Source organism: Salmo salar, chromosome 12 (assembly GCF_965601325.2).
Source record: "Salmo salar chromosome 12, fSalSal1, whole genome shotgun sequence".
NCBI lineage: Eukaryota > Metazoa > Chordata > Actinopteri > Salmoniformes > Salmonidae > Salmo > Salmo salar.
The window spans coordinates 19,790,001-19,807,602 of NC_138302.1; positions in this window are offsets into that span (position 1 = coordinate 19,790,001).

Here is a 17,602-nt window from a genome sequence, read left to right on the forward strand (position 1 = left end):
GTTATGGCCTTCCTCTGACACCGCCTGATATAGAGGTCCTGGATGGCAGGACCTCTACCCTCTGTAGTGCCTTGTGGTCGGAGGCCGAGAAGTTGCCATACCAGGCAGTGATGCAACCCATCGGGATGCTCTCGATGGTACAGCTGTTAGACCTTTTGATGATATGAGGAACCATGCCAAATCTTTTCAGTCTCCTGAAGGGGAATAGGCTTTGTCGTGCCCTCTTCACGACTGTCTTGGTGTGCTTGGACCATGTTAGTTTGTTGGTGATGTGGACGCCAAGGAACTTGAAGCTCTCAACCTCCTCCACTACAGCCCCATCGATGAGAATGGGAACGTGCTCGGTCCTCCTTTTCCTGTAGTCCACAATCATCTCCTTTGTCTTGATCACGTTGAGGGAGAGGTTGTTGTCCTTGCACCAGACGGTCAGTTCTCTGACCTCTTCCCTATAGGCGGTCTCATCGTTGTCGGTGATCAGGCCTAACACTGTTGTGTCATCAACAAACGTAATGATGGTGTTGGAGTTGTGCCTGGCCGTGCAGTCATGAGTGAGCAGGGAGTACAGGCGGGGGCAGAGCACCCACCCCTGAGGGGCCCCCGTGTTGAGCATCAGCGTGGCGCATCAGCGTACCTACCCTTACCACCTGGGGGCGGCCCGACAGGAAGTCCAGGATCCAGTTGCAGAGGGAGGTGTTTAGTCCCAGGGTCCTTAGATTAGTGATGAGCTTTGATGGCACTATGGTGTTGAACGCTGAGCTGTAGTCATTGAATAGCATTAACACATAGGTGTTCCTTTTGTCCAGGTAGGAAAGGGCAGTGTGGAGTGCAATAGAGATTGCATCATCTGTGGATCTGTTGGTGCGGTATGCAAATTGGAGTGGGTCTAGGGTTTCTGGGATAATGGTGTTGATGTGAGCCATTACCAGCCTTTCAAAGCATTTCATGGCTACAGACGTGAGTGCTTCGAGTCGGTAGTCATTTAGGCAGGTTACCTTAGTGTTCTTGGGCACAGGGACTATGGTGGTCTGCTTGAAACATGTTGGTATTACAGACTCAGACAGGGAGAGGTTGAAAATGTCAGTGAGGACACTTGCGAGATGGTCAGCGCATGCTCGGAGTACATGTCCTGGTAATCCTTCTAGCCCTGCAGCCTTGTGAAAGTTGACCTGTTTGAAAGCCTTACTCACGTCGGCTGCGGAGAGAGTGATGACACAGTCATTGGAACAGCTGATGCTCTCATGCATGTTTCAGTGTTACTTGCCTCGAAGCGAGCATAGAAGTTAATTAGCTCGTCTGGTAGGCCCGTGTTACTGGGCAGCTCTCGGCTGTGCTTCCCTTTGTCGTCTGTAACAGTTTGCAAGCCCTGCCACATCTGATGAGCATCGGAGCCGGTGTAGTACGATTTGATCTTAGTCCTGTATTGAAGCTTTGCCTGTTTGATGGGTCATCGGAGGGCATAGCGGGATTTCTTATAAGCTTTAGGTTAGAGTCCTGCTCCTTGAAATCGGCAGCTCTACCCTTTAGCTCAATGCAGATGTTTCCTGTAATCCATGGTTTCTGGTTGGGGTATGTAGGTACGGTCACTGAGGGGACGACGTCCTCGATGCACTTATTGATAAAGCCAGTGACTGATGTGGTGTACTCCTCAATGTCATTGGAAGAATCCTGGAACATATTCCAGTCTGTGCAAGCAAAGCAGTCCTGTAGTTTAGCATCAGCTTCATCTGACCACTTTTTTTATAGACTGAGTCCCTGGTGCTTCCTGCTTTGATTTTTGCTTGTTAGCAGGAATCAGGAGGATAGAATTATGGTCAGAATTGCCAAATGGAGGGCGAGGGAGAGCTTTGTATGCGTCTCTGTGTGTGGAGTAAAGGTGGTCTACAATTTTTTTTCCTCTGGTTGCACATTTAACATGATGATAGAAATGACGGAAAACTGATTTAAGTTTCCCTGCATTAAAGTCTTTGGCCACTAGGAGCGTCACCGCTTATTGCGGTATAGAGGTCATTGTGCATGGTTTAGTGCCAGCATCGGTCTGTGGTGGTAAATAGACAGCTACGAAAAATACAGATGAAAACTCTCTAGGTAGATAGCGTGGTCTACAGCTTATCATGAGATATTCTACCTCAGGTGAGTAAAACCTAGAAACTTCCTTAGATATTGTGCACCAGCTGTTGTTCACATAAATGCATAGGCCCCCACCTGTCTTATCAGAGGCTGCTGTACTGTCCTGCCGATGGAGTGTATAACCCACCAGCTGTATGTTCTTAATATCGTCGTTCAGCCACGACTCGGTGAAACATAAGATATTACAATTCTTAATGTCCTGTTGGTAGGATATACGTCGCCTGGTCCTCACAAGGCACCCAGATCTTTTTCCACTAAATCTCTGTTTCCTTCTCCAGTGAATCATGGGGATCTGGGCCTGATCGGGCGTCTGTAGTATATCCCTCCCGCCCGACTCATTGAAGAAGAACTCTTCATCCAGTTAGAGGTGAGTAATCCCAGTTCTGATGTCCAGAAGCTCTTTTCGATCATAAGAGACGGTAGCAGCAACATTATGTACAAAATAAGTTACTAACCGAAAAAACTAATAAAATAGCATGGTTGGTTGAGAGCTGATAAAACGGCAGCCCTCCCCTACGGCGCCATCTGTCTGTCAAACAGGCTACACGCTAGTCTCCACTGGATAGAGGAGGGGGGAGAGAGAAGAGAGGAGAGGGGAGAGAGGAGAGAGGAGAGAGGAGAGAGAAGAGAGAAGAGAGAAGAGAGGAGAGAGAAGAGCGAGAATAGAATAGAGAGGAGAGAGGATAAAAGAGAGAGGAGAGAGGAAAGAGAAGAGAGGAGAGAGGAAAGAGCGCGGAGGACGGACTTTGGCCCAAATGAGAAAAGCCCAATATGTCAGGGTCGGGTTAGACCTGGGTCAGAAGTTGAAAATATTACTGGTTGTCACGGGTGATACATCGCTGATAAAAAGATAGACGAATGTGGCCCGCGGGTGGTTTTATTTGGCCCACCAAGTTTTCTGAGGAAATTATTTTATTTCTAATTATGTTCCGGCTCCCCGACCATCCGCTCAATAAAAAATTGTCCCGCGGCTGAATCTAGTTAATGATCCCTGATATATGCTGATGATTCAACCATACACGCATCAGCAACCACAGCTAATGAAGTCCCTGAAACCCTTCACAAAGAGTTGCAGTCAGTTTTGGAATGGGTGGCTGTTGTTGGTGGGGCTGTTAAACAAACTGAGGAGACCAAATGACTTGGTGTTACCTTAGATTGTAAACTGTCGTGGTGAAGGAAAGCACAGATTCAATGGTTGTAAAGATGTGGGAGAGGTCTGTCCGTAATAAAGAGATGCTCTGCTTTTTTAGACACCACACTCCACAAAGCAAGTCCTGCAGGCTCTAGTTTTATCCTATCTTGATAATTGTACAGTCATGTGGTGAAATGCTGCAAAGAAAGACCTAGTTAAGCTGCAGCTGGCCCCTGCATGGAGCTCCCTTCCATCTCATATAGCGCAAGTGAACAGCAAACCTGGTTTCAAAAAACAAATGAAGCAACACCTCACGGCCCAACGCCTCTCCCCCGTGACCTACTTGTTGTGTGTATGTACTGACATGTATGTGGAACTGATAGATGTACACACACACACTACATGTTCATGTTACTACATGTATGGAAATTGTAAAGTATTTTGTCTATAATGTATTTTTTGTTATGTGTCAGACCCCAGTAAGACTAGCTGTCACGGTTGGCGTTGGCTAATGGGGATGCTAATAAATCAAATCAAAATATATCTCTCTCTCTCTCTCTCCCTCCCTCTCTCTCTCTCTCTCTCTCTCTCTCTCTCTCTGTGTCTCTCTCTCTCTCTCTCTCTCTCTCTCTCTCTTTCTCTCTGTCTCTCCCTCTTCGTCCCCCCCTCTCTTTCTCCCTCTCACTCCCCTCCTCACCTCCTCTCTCTCTGTCATTATGTCATTCTAAGTCAATATTATATTATCAGTCTGTCTGTGCATCTCCCTGTCTGACTGTTTGTCTCATTCATTGTGAGGAAACTCTAACAAGGACCCACCCTTCTCACCGTAGGAGAGACCCATCCTGCCACAACGGTGTTGTCTGTTAGAGGGGCGGTGTGTGTGTGTGTGTCTGTGTCTGTGTGTCTGTGTGTCTGTCTGTGTGTGTGTGTGTGTGTGATATGTGTGTGTGTGTGTGTGATGGTGATATCTAAGGAAGTCTGGTGATGTCTCTCTGCCTCCCCTGTCTCTGTGGTGTCTACTCGATGTCTGTGTCCCAAATGCCACCCTATTCCCCATATAGTGTACTATGTTTGACCAAAGACCGTAGGGAACAAGGTGCCATTTGAGATGAAGAACGTTTGTCCCCAGTCTAACCTCTCCCTCAGAAAACACACAGCAGCCCGTGTTTGTCCCCAGTCTAACCTCTCCCTCAGAAAACACACAGCAGCCTGTGTTTGTCCCCAGTCTAACCTCTCCCTCAGAAAACACACAGCAGCCCGTGTTTGTCCCCAGTCTAACCTCTCCCTCAGAAAACACACAGCAGCCCGTGTTTGTCCCCAGTCTAACCTCTCCCTCAGGAAGCACACAGATGTAATTCACACGTTCATGCAAAGAGAATAACTCAATCTTCCCTCTCTTCACCACTCACTTGACCAACTCCCCTTACCCTGTAGTATGTACTGAAACTACCCACTACCATTACCCTGTAGTATGTACTGAAACTACCCACTACCCTTACCCTGTAGTATGTACTGAAACTACCCACTACCCTTACCCTGTAGTATGTACTGAAACTACCCACTACCCTTACCCTGTAGTATGTACTGAAACTACCCACTTCCCTTACCCTGTAGTGTGCACTGAAACTACCCACTACCCTTACCCTGTAGTATGTACTGAAACTATCCACTACCCTTACCCTGTAGTATGTACTGAAACTACCCACTACCCTTACCCTGTAGTATGTACTGAAACTACCCACTTCCCTTACCCTGTAGTGTGTACTGAAACTACCCACTTCCCTTACCCTGTAGTATGTACTGAAACTACCCACTACCCTTACCCTGTAGTATGTACTGAAACTACCCACTACCCTTACCCTGTAGTATGTACTGAAACTACCCACTTCCCTTACCCTGTAGTGTGTACTGAAATTACCCACTACCATTACCCTGTAGTATGTACTGAAACTACCCACGACCATTACCCTGTAGTATGTACTGAAACTACCCACTACCATTACCCTGTAGTATGTACTGAAACTACTCACTCTCTCCCACAGCACTAAAACCACTCACTCAGTTTTGGTGTCCCAAACTCAAGTGTTTACAATGTATTATTCTAAAACTACCTCATATTAAATGTTTAAATAGTGAACACGTCTAATTAGACATTTGGGACACACTAAGTGAAGGTAAAACACTAACCAGGGTTGCAAACCTCCACTAACTTTCCCAAAATTCACATGGTTTCCAAAAATCCCTGAATATTTGGGAAACTGCCAACCGAGATTTCTGGAAAACCTGGGAATTTGGGGAAAGTTAGTGAACTTTTGTGACCTTAGAGCTAACATTTGCTAGGTAGCAAAAGTGAAGTGTCCTACACACAATAGCTAATATCTCAATCTCTTAGAACACTGCACAGACTTCCTGTTGTTATGCTTCACTGGACTTAAGTCATCTCAATGCGTGTGAATTTGAGCTCAAGGTATTGTCCCTGTTGAACAATAATCTGACTGACTTCAAGTCAGCAAGACCTTGAAATTAGAGTGACTAAGAAACCCTTGTCCTCTCTCTCTCTCTCTCTCTCTCTCTCTCTCTCTCTCTCTCTCTCTCTCTCTCTTTCTTCCCCCTTCTTCCTCAGTTCGGTGTGTTGTCATGGTGACCTTCCAGAGCTGTGCTTGCAGAAACTAAAGGAGAAGTAGACCATCCCCCTCCATCCATCCTCCCTCCCTCCATCCTCCTCCCTCCCTCCTTCTCTCCTTCGCTGATCACGCCATCCTCCACACATCTGTCACAGAAAAGACACATGGCCAGTTTCCCAAATGACCACTGTCCCTTATGCAGTTCACTACTTTTGACCAGATCTCTAGGAGCCCTAAAAGGTTATGGGCCCTGATCAAATGAAGTGCACTACATAGGGAATAGGGTTCTACTTGGGAAGCTCACATGGACACAACAAACAGCACTGGAAAGAGGAACTCTTCTCTCCATTTACCGCTCCTGTTCCACCCTTCTCCTTCTCCTATATTTACCTCTTCTGGTTTCTGTATTTTGGGGCGGGAGGTTTTGTAATGTGGCACCGGTGTTGCGACACTTTGTGCCCCCAAATCCACAGAAAAGCACCACACGGTTCCTCTTTCTATGTTTGCAAAAGTCTGGTCATTGACAACTTTCTATGGCTGAATGAAAATAGCTGGTAAAAAGAAGTCATAGTATATTAGGTTAAAAACAGCGACTTTTCTTGAGGACATTTCATGCACTGAACCAAGCAATTTTTGCAGAATGACAGAATGGGCACTGTACTATTTATCAACTCAAAAATGTTTGCACTTTTCAGAAGGAGAATGTCAATATTTTACTTAAGCCGCATACAGATTTAGATTGAATAATCACCTTCCCTCGCTCTGGCGCTCCTCTCTTTTTTTAATGAACTCCTCTCTCTCTCTCTCTCTCTTTTCTCCCCCTTTTCCACCCTGCTCTCTCAATCTGTCTTGGCACACCCTCTGTTCCTCCCCAACCTCCATCCCTCTCTCCCCCTGCCCTCTATCTATCTATCTATCTATCTATCTATCTATCTATCTATCTATCTATCTATCTATCTATCTATCTATCTATCTATCTATCTATCTATCTATCTATCTATCTATCTATCTATCTATCTATCTATCTATCTATCTATCTATCTATCTATCTATCTATCTATCTATCTATCTATCTATCTATCTATCTATCTGTCTTTCTACCTCTATTTCGCTCTTCTCTCCTCTCTCTATCCTCCCTCACTCTGTATCTTCCATTACTCTCTCCCCCTGCCCTCTATCTCTATCTGTCAATCTGCCTCTATTTTGCTCTTCTCTCTTCTCTCTATCCTCCCTCACTCTCTATCCTCCATCACTCTCTACCCTCACTCCCTCCCTCTACCCTCACTCCCTCCCTCTACCCTCACTCCCTCCCTCTATTTAATCATGTGTTGTCATCGGTTGGTCCTCTGGCCAGTGTTCATTAGGCTGCTGTCATCCCCTTCCCTTATCCCCTGTGTGTGTGTGTGCGTGTGCGTGTGCGTGTGCGTGTGCGTGTGCGTGTGTGTTTGTGTGAGAGAGAGAGAGTGCTGTAGTCTCTCCCTCTGTTTAAGGCCCTTATCCTGAGAGGCCAACTCTCCATTTTCTGCTTATCCCTGGCCAGTGTGTGTCCCACTTTCACAGTTCAATTGCATAAGACTGTCTGTCTTTCTGAGTAAGGCTGAATCAGCACCTTCCTCTGTTTAGGAGAAACACACGGTCATGGCTAGTAATCCGGGGTGGACTTAGTGATTTGGAGGCCCCAGGCAGAGGCCAGTCTGAGCCCCCCTCAATTCACAAGTGGCTGAAACTATCTCACCAGAGAAATCACTGGGGGGCCTCGATCGGAGATATACAGTACCAGTCAAAAATTTGGACACTCCTACTCAAGAGTGTGCAAAACTATCATCAAGGCAAAGGGTGGCTACTTTGAAGAATCTCAAATATAAAATATATTTTGATTTCTTTAACACTTTTTTGGATACTACATGATTCCATATGTGCTATTTCATCTACAATGTAGAAAATAATAAAAATAAAGAAAAACCCTTGAATGAGTAGGTGTGTCCAAACGTTTGACTGGTACTATATATAAATATAGTACAATGTAGGAAAAAAGTACTATATATATATATATATAGTACTTTTTTCCTACATTGTAAAAATCTGGTCATTGTAGAAAAATAGTGAAGACATCAAAACTTTGAAATATATATATATATATACAGTTGAAGTCGGAAGTTTACATACACTAAGGTTGGAATCATTAAAACTTGTTTTTCAACCACTCCACAAATTTCTTGTTAACAAACTGCAGTTTTGGCAAGTCGGTTAGGACATCCACTTTGTGCATGACACAAGTAATTTTTCCAACAATTGTTTACAGACAGAATCACTTGTAATTCACTGTATCACAGTTTCAGTGGGTCAGAAGTTACATACATTAAGTTGAATGTGCCTTTAAACAGCTTTGTAAAATTCCAGAAAATTATGTCATGGCTTTAGAAGCTTCTGATAGGCTAATTCACATAATTTGAGTCAATTGATGGTGTACCTGTGCATGTATTTCAAGGCCTACCTTCAAACTCATTGTCTCTTTGCTTGACATCATGGAAAAATCAAAAGAAATCAGCCAAGACCTCAGAAAAAAGATTGTAGACCTCCACAAGTCTGGTTCATCCTTGGGAGCAATTTCCAAATGCCTGAAGGTACCACGTTCATCTGTACAAACAATAGTACCAAGTATAAACACCATGGGACCATGCAGCCGTCATACCGCTCAGGAAGAGAATGCATTCTGTCTCCTAGAGATGAAAGTACTTTGGTGCGAAAAGTGCAAATCAATCCCAGAACAACAGCAAAGGACCTTGTGAAGATGCTGGAGGACACAGGTACAAAAGTATCTATATCCACAGTAAAACGAGTCCTATATCGACATAACCTGAAAGGCCGCTCAGCAAGGAAGAAGCCACTGCTCCTTAAACCGCCATAAAAAAAGCCAGACTACAGTTTGCAACTGCACATGGGGACAGAGATCATACTTTTTGGAGAAATATCCTCTGGTCTGACGAAACAAAAATAGAACTGTTTGGCCATAATGACCATCGCTATGTTTGGAGGGAAAAGGGGGAGGCTTGCAAGCCGAAGAACACCATCCCAACCGTGAAGCATGGGTGTGGCAGCATCATGTTGTGGGGGTGCTTTGCTGCAGGAGGGACTGGTGCACTTCAGAAAATAGATGGCATCATGAGGATGGAAAATTATGTGGATATATTGAAGCAACATTTCAAGACATCAGTCAGGAAGTTAAAGCTTGGTCGCAAATGGGTCTTCCAAATGGACGATGACCCCAAGCATACTTCCAAAGTTGTGGCAAAATGGCTTAAGGACAACAAAGTCAAGGTATTGGAGTGGCCATCACAAAGCCCTGACCTCAATCCCATAGAAAATAAGTGGGAAAAAAGTTTGTGTGAGCAAGGAGGCCTACAAACCTGACTCAGTTACACCAGCTCTGTCAGGAGGAATGGGCCAAAATTCACCCAACTTATTGTGGGAAGCTTGTGGAAGGCAACCCAAAATGTTTGACCCAAGTTAAAAAATGTAAAGGCAATGCTACCAAACACTAATTGAGTGTATGTAAAAATCTGACCCACTGGGAATGTAATGAAATAAATAAAAGCTGAAATAAATCATTCTCTCTAATATTTTTCTGACATTTCACTTTCTTAAAATAAAGTGGTGATCCTAACTGACCTAAGACAGGGAATTTTACTAGGATTAAATGTCAGGAATTGTGAAAAACGGAATTTAAATGTATTTGGTTAATTGGGGCTCGGGGGCAGTATTGAGACATTTTGAAAAAAATATGTGCCCATTTTTAACTGCCTCCTACACCAACTCAGAAGCTAGGATATGCATATTATTAACACATTCGGATAGAAAACACTCTGAATTTTCTAAAACAGTTTGAATGGTGTCTGTAAGTATAACAAAACTCATATTGCAGGCAAAAACCTGTGAAAAATAGATCCCAAAAAAATGTGAATTTTGTGACTGTACTATTTAGTGTCATTGTTTTATAGATACCATAGTGAGAAAGGATTCATTTCGCAACACCTACGGCTTCCACTAGATGTCAACGATCTTTATAAAGTTGTTTGAAGCGTCTATGATAAACAGAGAGCAAATTAGAATCCAAGGAAGTTGACATGTCATCACTTCATTTTTTTGCGCCTGCGCATAAATCTGAGAAACGTGAGTTTGTCATCATTTTTTATCTAGACATAGGATAGGTTGTGTGAAAATATTACTGATGTTTAACGTTAAAAATGGACCAAAAGATTAATGCTAAACAACATTTGACATGTTTGAACGAACATAAATAGATTATTTACTAGGTTTTTTTAGCTTTTCGGCGTGATTTTACACTCCCCCCACCACGTTTTGTGGGAGCATAATGAACGCTAAGTACTTGGTGTTATTTGGACATAAATTATGAACTTTGTCAAAAGAAACCACATTTGTTCCGGACCTGGGATGCCTTCCGGACCTGGGATGCCTGCCTTCTGATGGAGATAATCAAAGGTAAGGGGATATTTACAATGTTATTATCGATTTTAGATGATGCTAACTGTATAGCATAGCCTGTTGTTCTTAGCATAGCACCCCGTTTATTGCAAAATGTGATTTCCCAGTAAAGTTATTTTGAGATCTGGCCATTCGGTAGCAATTACGAGATGATAATATATTATTCTTTGAATGACAATATTATAATTTACCAATGTTTTCGAATAGTAATTTTGTTATGTTCACCGGAAGCATTTCAGAGAAGAAAAAAAATCTGAATTTCACGCTACTGTAAAATGCTGTTTTTGGATATAAATATGAACTTCATGGAACAAAAAATGCATGTATTGTATAACATAATGTCCTAGGAGTGTCATCTGATGGAGATTGACAAAAGTTAGTGCATAATTCTAGCTGGTTTCTGCTTTTGGTGACGCCTGACCTTGAATTGAAAATGGATGTTTGTACTTTTGTGGCTATGTACTGTCCTAACATAATCTAACTTTATGCTTTTGCCGTAAAGCCTCTTTGAAAATCGAACAATGTGGTTAGATTAAGGAGATGTTTATCATTTAAATTGTGTAAAATAGTTGATTGTTTGAGAAATTGAAATTATTATATTTTTGATGTTTTGAATTTCCAGCCTTGTTAGCAATCCCGACTCGGGGTTCATTGCTAACCTGTAGCCCCAACAGGCTAAGGTGTATGTAAACTTCCGACTTCAACTGTATATATTTATTTTAAAAAATGCTAGTATTATAAGTGTTTATTATGCCCACTCATGTGAGGCCTGAGGCAATTGCTTCTTCTGTCTAATGACAAGTCTGCCAGTGGCAGTAATGTTACAGTAATGTGTTGGTATGGTAAGTCTGCCAGTGGCAGTGATGTTACAGTAATGTGTTGGTATGGTAAGTCTGCCAGTGGCAGTGATGTTACAGTAATGTGTTGGTATGGTAAGTCTGCCAGTGGCAGTAATGTTACAGTAATGTGTTGGTATGGTAAGTCTGCCAGTGGCAGTAATGTTACAGTAATGTGTTGGTATGGTAAGTCTGCCAATGGCAGTAATGTTACAGTAATGTGTTTGTATGGTAAGTCTGCCAGTGGCAGTAATGTGTTGGTATGGTAAGTCTGCCAGTGGCAGTAATGTTACAGTAATGTGTTGGTATGGTAAGTCTGCCAGTGGCAGTAATGTTACAGTAATGTGTTGGTATGGTAAGTCTGCCAGTGGCAGTAATGTTACAGTAATATATCTGTATGGCTTATGAATGTGTTATAATGCCCTGATGGAGACGACTGCTACTGAATATTGTTACCACTGTGAGGCAGGAAAATAAGTCACTATAATTGCAATGTGTGTGTGTTTTCCGTGTGTGTGTTCCGTGTGTATATATTTATATATGTGTGTGTGTGTGTGTGTGTGTGTGTGTGTGTGTGTGTGTGTGTGTGTGTGTGTGTGTGTGTGTGTGTGTGTGTGTGTGTGTGTGTGTGTGTGTGTGTGCAATTCCTCATATCGGAGCTGTGAAGTCAACATTATCATTGCCATGGAAACTATGACACCTTCACAGGTGTGTATGCAGAAGCCATGGATGCTTGGGGAGACCTTACGTTAGCAACCAGGTGCCACTGTTAATCACTCTTACCCAACACATGTGTACATACACGCACGCAGATATTCAAACAAGCATACACACGCAGACACGCAAGAGCACCACACACACCTCACCATATTTCCTTCAGCTGTTAGAATTCAAGCAATCACCACTTAACATCCTCTCTCTCTCCCCCTCCCCCCCCTCTCTACGTCTCTCCCCCTCCCTCTCTTCCACTCTGTCTCTCCCTCCACTCTCTCTCTCCCTCAATCTCTCCCCCACTCTCTCTCTCCCTCTCCATCCTTCTTTCCCCCTCTCCCTCCCTCTCTCCTTCTTCCCCCACTCTCTCTGTCCCTCTCTGTCCTTCTCTCCCCCTCTATCTCTCCCCCACTCTTTCTCTCTCCCTCCCTCTCTCCCCCTCTCTCTCGCCCTCTCCCTACCACTCCCTCTCCCCCAACTCTCTCTCTCCCTCTTTCCCCCTCTCCCCCTCTCTCTCCCTCTATCTGTTTTCTCTCCCTCTTCAATTGTTACTGTTCATATCAACACAATAGGAAAACAGGGACACACTTTTCACATCACCAGTCAACACTCACATCCCCTCTTTCTTCTCCTCCCTCCTTCCCACTATCTTTTTCCTTTTCACACACTCCTTCTTCCTCTCTGCATCTCTCTCTCTCCCTCTCCGGCTCTTTCTCCCACTGTTGACAATGGTATTTCTGTGAACTAGGGGCTGACTAAGAGAGGAGGAAGGTTTCCCTCTGTTTTGTCAGAGAAACGGAGGGAGCAGAGGATCAAGGCTGAGAGGTGAAACACAGAACAACAAGATCATAACTTATACTGTCTTCTGTCCAGCACGGGTCATCAACCAACTCATATAACCACTAATGAGGTGGTTAAAGAGGGTCGGCCCGGCCGGGTGTGTAAGTAGGAGTGAAGTGTGTGTGTGTGTGTGTGTGTGTGTGTGTGTGTGTGTGTGTGTGTGTGTGTGTGTGTGTGTGTGTGTGTGTGTGTGTCCCGTGTTTTCGACCTCCACAGACAGGAAGCGGTACCTTAGCGACGGGATGAAAACACAGGAAGTGCAAACAGCATGCCTGACATTCCTGCATTGTCTCACACACACACACATACACACACACAAACACCGTCACAGGACAATGGCCGATCAAGACACAAAATGTTTTCAAACTCAGAAAAGAAACGAGTGTGTGTGTGTGATTGTGTGTGTGTGTGTGTGTGTGTGTGTGTGTGTGTGAGCCTGAAATGCCAGATTTCTGTCACCACACAAATATTAGGGGATCCTACCATATAACAAAACACCAAAATGCACAAATCAAATCAATTCAAACTTTATTTATACAGCACATTTCAGACATGGATGCAACACAATGCGCTTCACAGGGGAAAAAAAATGTAAATAAAAGAACAATGAATAAAACATAAATATTTACTACACAACAAACACCAGAGGATAAAAACTGAAGAATAACAGTAAAAACTGAAAGAATAAACCCCCCTGAGGAAAAGCAGAGCTGAAAAGGTGTGTTTTAAATATGTCCCCAGGTTCGGCCCCCTCAGGTTCTCTGGCAGGCTATGCCAGAGGCTGGGGGCAGAGTAACTAAAGGCTGCCTCTCCATGCCTCTTGGTCCCCCTCAGGTTCTCTGGCAGGCTATGCTAGAGGCTGGGGGCAGAGTAACTAAAGGCTGCCTCTTGGTCCTAGGCTTTGGGATAGTTAAAAGGCCAGTGCCAGAGGACCTGAGGGACCTACTGGGTATATAACTTAAAAGCATGTCTGACATTTATTGGGGTGCTTTCTTGAGTTGACCAGACGGGGCGGCAGCGTAGCCTACTGGTTAGAGCATTGGGCTAGTAACTGAAAGGTTGCAAGTTGAAATCCCTGAGCTGACAAGGTACAAATCTGTTGTTCTACCCCTGAACAAGGCAGTTAACACACTGTTCCTAGGCCGTCATTGAAAATAAGAATTTGTTCTTAACTGACTTGCCTAGTTAAATAAAGGACAATAAATAAATAAATAAAAAGACAGGAGAGCATTTCAGTAGTCAAGCATGCTTGTAATAAAAGCATGAAAGAGTCTCTTTGTATCAGCCTGAGAGAGAAATGGCTGCACCTTGGCAATGTTCCTCAGGTGGTAAAAATATATTATGGTCACATTCCTGATGTGTGATTCAAAATTAAGTTCAGAATCTAAACTGACACTTCTGTTTTTTAACTGGTGTTTTATTTTTATTGCCGGTTAAAAAATGCAAGGCCAGATTCTCTCTCTGTGTTTTGGCTCCAACAACAAATACCTCAGTCTTGGATTTATTTAGGAAGTTGTGAGCCATCCAAGTATTTAAATCACTAATAATTTATCAGTGGAGCTAAAATCCTTTGGTGACACAGAAATGTAAAGTTGTGTATCGTCTGTGTAGGAGTGAAAATCAATGCTGTGCTTTCTAATAACGCTGCCAATGGGTAACACATATAAACTGATCAGTACCTGAACCAAAATCCAACCGTGTGGAATACCACATCTAATATCTACAGTATTTTCACTGAGTTATGTTCACCAAGGGTGACAAAAAACTCTTGACCAGTTAAATAGGTCCTAAACCAACATAGAATTGGACCGGAGAGGCCAACCCACCTTTCCAATCTGCCCAGAAGGACATCATGGTCAACAGTGTCGAATACAGCACTTAAATCCAAGTGTACAAGGACAGAGAGCTGTTTGGCATCTGTCATGGCTTTAAGATCAGTTATCACTTTTACTAAGGCTGTCGCTGTGCTGTGGTGGGCATGAAAACCAGATTGCACTTAAAAAATTACTTTTCTGTTGAATTCATTTAAATCCAGAATTTTACTTAAGAATGGAAGGTTGGAGATTGGCCGAAAATTGCCATTAACTGAAGAATCTAGATTCCTTTTCTTCAGAAGGGGTTTCACCATAGCAGTTTTTAGCGTAGTGGGGAAAGTGCCTGTCAACAGGGAGTGATTAACAACAGCTTGTAATTAAAAAGTATTTTGAAGAAGGTGGTGGGGATAGGCATGTAGAAGGCAGGTAGAAGGCTTAAGTTGTGATATCACTTTCCTGCGCATGTCTGTGTCAACCATGGAAAATAACTCCATAGTGCCTTTGCGTGGTAGGCTAGGGAACATGTCATCAAACCTCTCAGCGGGTCTTGCTTGACTGATACCCAGCCTAATTAAGCAAGGCGTCACGACTTCTGCCGAAGTCGATGCCCCTCCTTGTTCGGGTGGTGCTCGGCGATCGACGTCACCGGTCTTCTAGCCACCATTGATTAGTTTTTCATTTTCCATTGGTTTTGTCTGGTCTCCTTACACACCTGTTTCTTTTCCCAGTAATTACATGTTGTGTATTTAACCCTCTGTTTCCCCTCTTATCCTTGTCGGTGATTGTTTGTTATGTACATGTTGTTTATGTATCGGTGTGCGACGGGTTATTGTTTACCCAGATTATTTTCTAAATTGGTTTTGGAGTTTTTATTTTTAATAAATACTCCATTTTTTTAACCACTTTGGTTTCTCCTGCGCCTGACTTCCCTGCCACCTACACACACGGATTATGACAGAATCACCAACCATTTTTTTTAAGTCAGCAGGAGAAGATATCCCGGACAGGGAGGTGGAGGAGCGCATCCAGGAGAATGCGGAGAGACTACTACATCTATGCGCTGCCATGGATCGCGCTGTTCAGATGATGGACCGCTTGGAGAGACGGGAGATTCAGCCAGCGCCTCCACCAGCCCAACCGGGGTCAATCCAAAATCCCCCTTGTCAACCTGAACCGGGTGGTATCCGTCTAGCCATGCCTCGGGGTTACGACGGAAGTGCTGCCAACTGCCGGGGTTTCCTGCTCCAATTAGAACTTTATCTGGCCATGGTCCACCCAGTTCCATCAGACCGTGAGAAGATTTTCGCCCTCGTCTCGTGCCTCACCGGGAGAGCCCTGGAATGGGCCAGCGCTATGGTTGAAGGAGGAGATGCGGCATTGGACCGTTATAAGGAGTTCATCCACCGTTTCCGGGCAGTCTTCGACCACCCACCCGAGGGCAGAGCGGCGGGTGAGCGCCTCTACCATCTGAGGCAGGAGACGAGGAGCGTCCAGGATTTTGCATTGGAGTTCAGGACCCTGACAGTCAGTGCAGGATGATAGAGAGGTTTGAGGGCTCTGATCGATCATTATTGCTGCAGTCTGCGGGAGGACGTCCGTCGGGAGCTGGCCTGTAGAGACACCACCCTCACCTTCGACCAGCTGGTGGATCTGTCCATCCGGTTGGACAACTGGCTGGCTGCTCGCGGACGTCCAGATCGGGGTCTGGTGGTTCCATCCTCCCGCACCCCCTCTCCTATAACCATGGAGCCAGGAGAGAGGGTGCACAGGGAGACCGGAGGGAGTTCCCGCTCAAGCACCATCGGTGACCGCAGAGAACACACTGTTGGTCGGTAGGTTCTTCTGGGAATCGAGGTAACAGGTAGGGCGCTCTGGCGCCACCCCAGGTGAGTAGACACCATTCTCATCCAGAGCCCTCTGTTGCCCATATATTTGTGTCTGTCACTTTTCCAGATTTTTTTTTTCTTCCCCCCCTCATTCCCAGCATAAGGCACTAGTAGATTCAGGTGCGGCTGGGAACTTTATTGATCAAACGTTGGCTCATAGTTTAGGGATCCCTATTGTACCGGTGAAAGTGCCTTTTCCCATTCACACCTTAGATAGTCGACCATTAGGATCAGGGTTGATTAGGGAGGTCACAGCTCCTTTGACTATGGTGACGCAGGGGGGGTCACAAGGAGAAAATTAGTATTTTCATTATTGACACTCCTGCGTTTCCAGTGGTGCTGGGTCTGCCCTGGTTGACTAGTCATAACCCCACTTTTTCTTGGCCACCGAGGGCTCTTACAGGGTGGTCGCGAGAGTGCTCAGGTAGGTGTGTAGGGGTTTCCGTTGGTGCTATTACGGTGGAAAGTCCAGACCAGGTCTCTACCGTGTGCATCCCCCCTGAATATGCCGATTTGGCTCTCGCCTTCTGTAAAAAGAAGGCGACTCAATTACCACCCCATCGACAGGGGGATTGTGCGATAAATCTCATGGCAGACGCTACACTTCCCAAGAGTCAAGTGTATCCCCTGTCGCAAGCGGAGACGGTGGCTATTGAGACATATGTTTCAGAATCCCTGCGTCAGGGGTACATTAGGCCCTCCATCTCACCCGTCTCCTCGAGTTTCTTTTTTGTGAAGAAGAAGGATGGGTGTCTGCGACCGTGCATTGATTATCGAGGTCTTAATAAAATCACAGTGGGGTACAGTTACCCGCTACCTCTGATCACCCCGGTGATTGAATTAATGCACGGTGCGCGCTTCTTCACAAAACTGGATCTCAGGAGTGTGTACAACCTGGTGCGTATCTGAGATGGAGACGTGTGGTAGACAGCATTTAGTACCACCTCAGGGCATTATGAGTACCTTGTCATGCCGTACGGGTCAAAAATGCTCCATCATTCTTCCAATCTTTTGTCAACGACATTTTCAGGGACCTGCACGGGCAGGGTGTAGTGGTGTATATCGATGACATTCTGATTTACTCCGCTACACGCACCGAGCATGTGTCCCTGGTGCGCAAAGTGCTTGG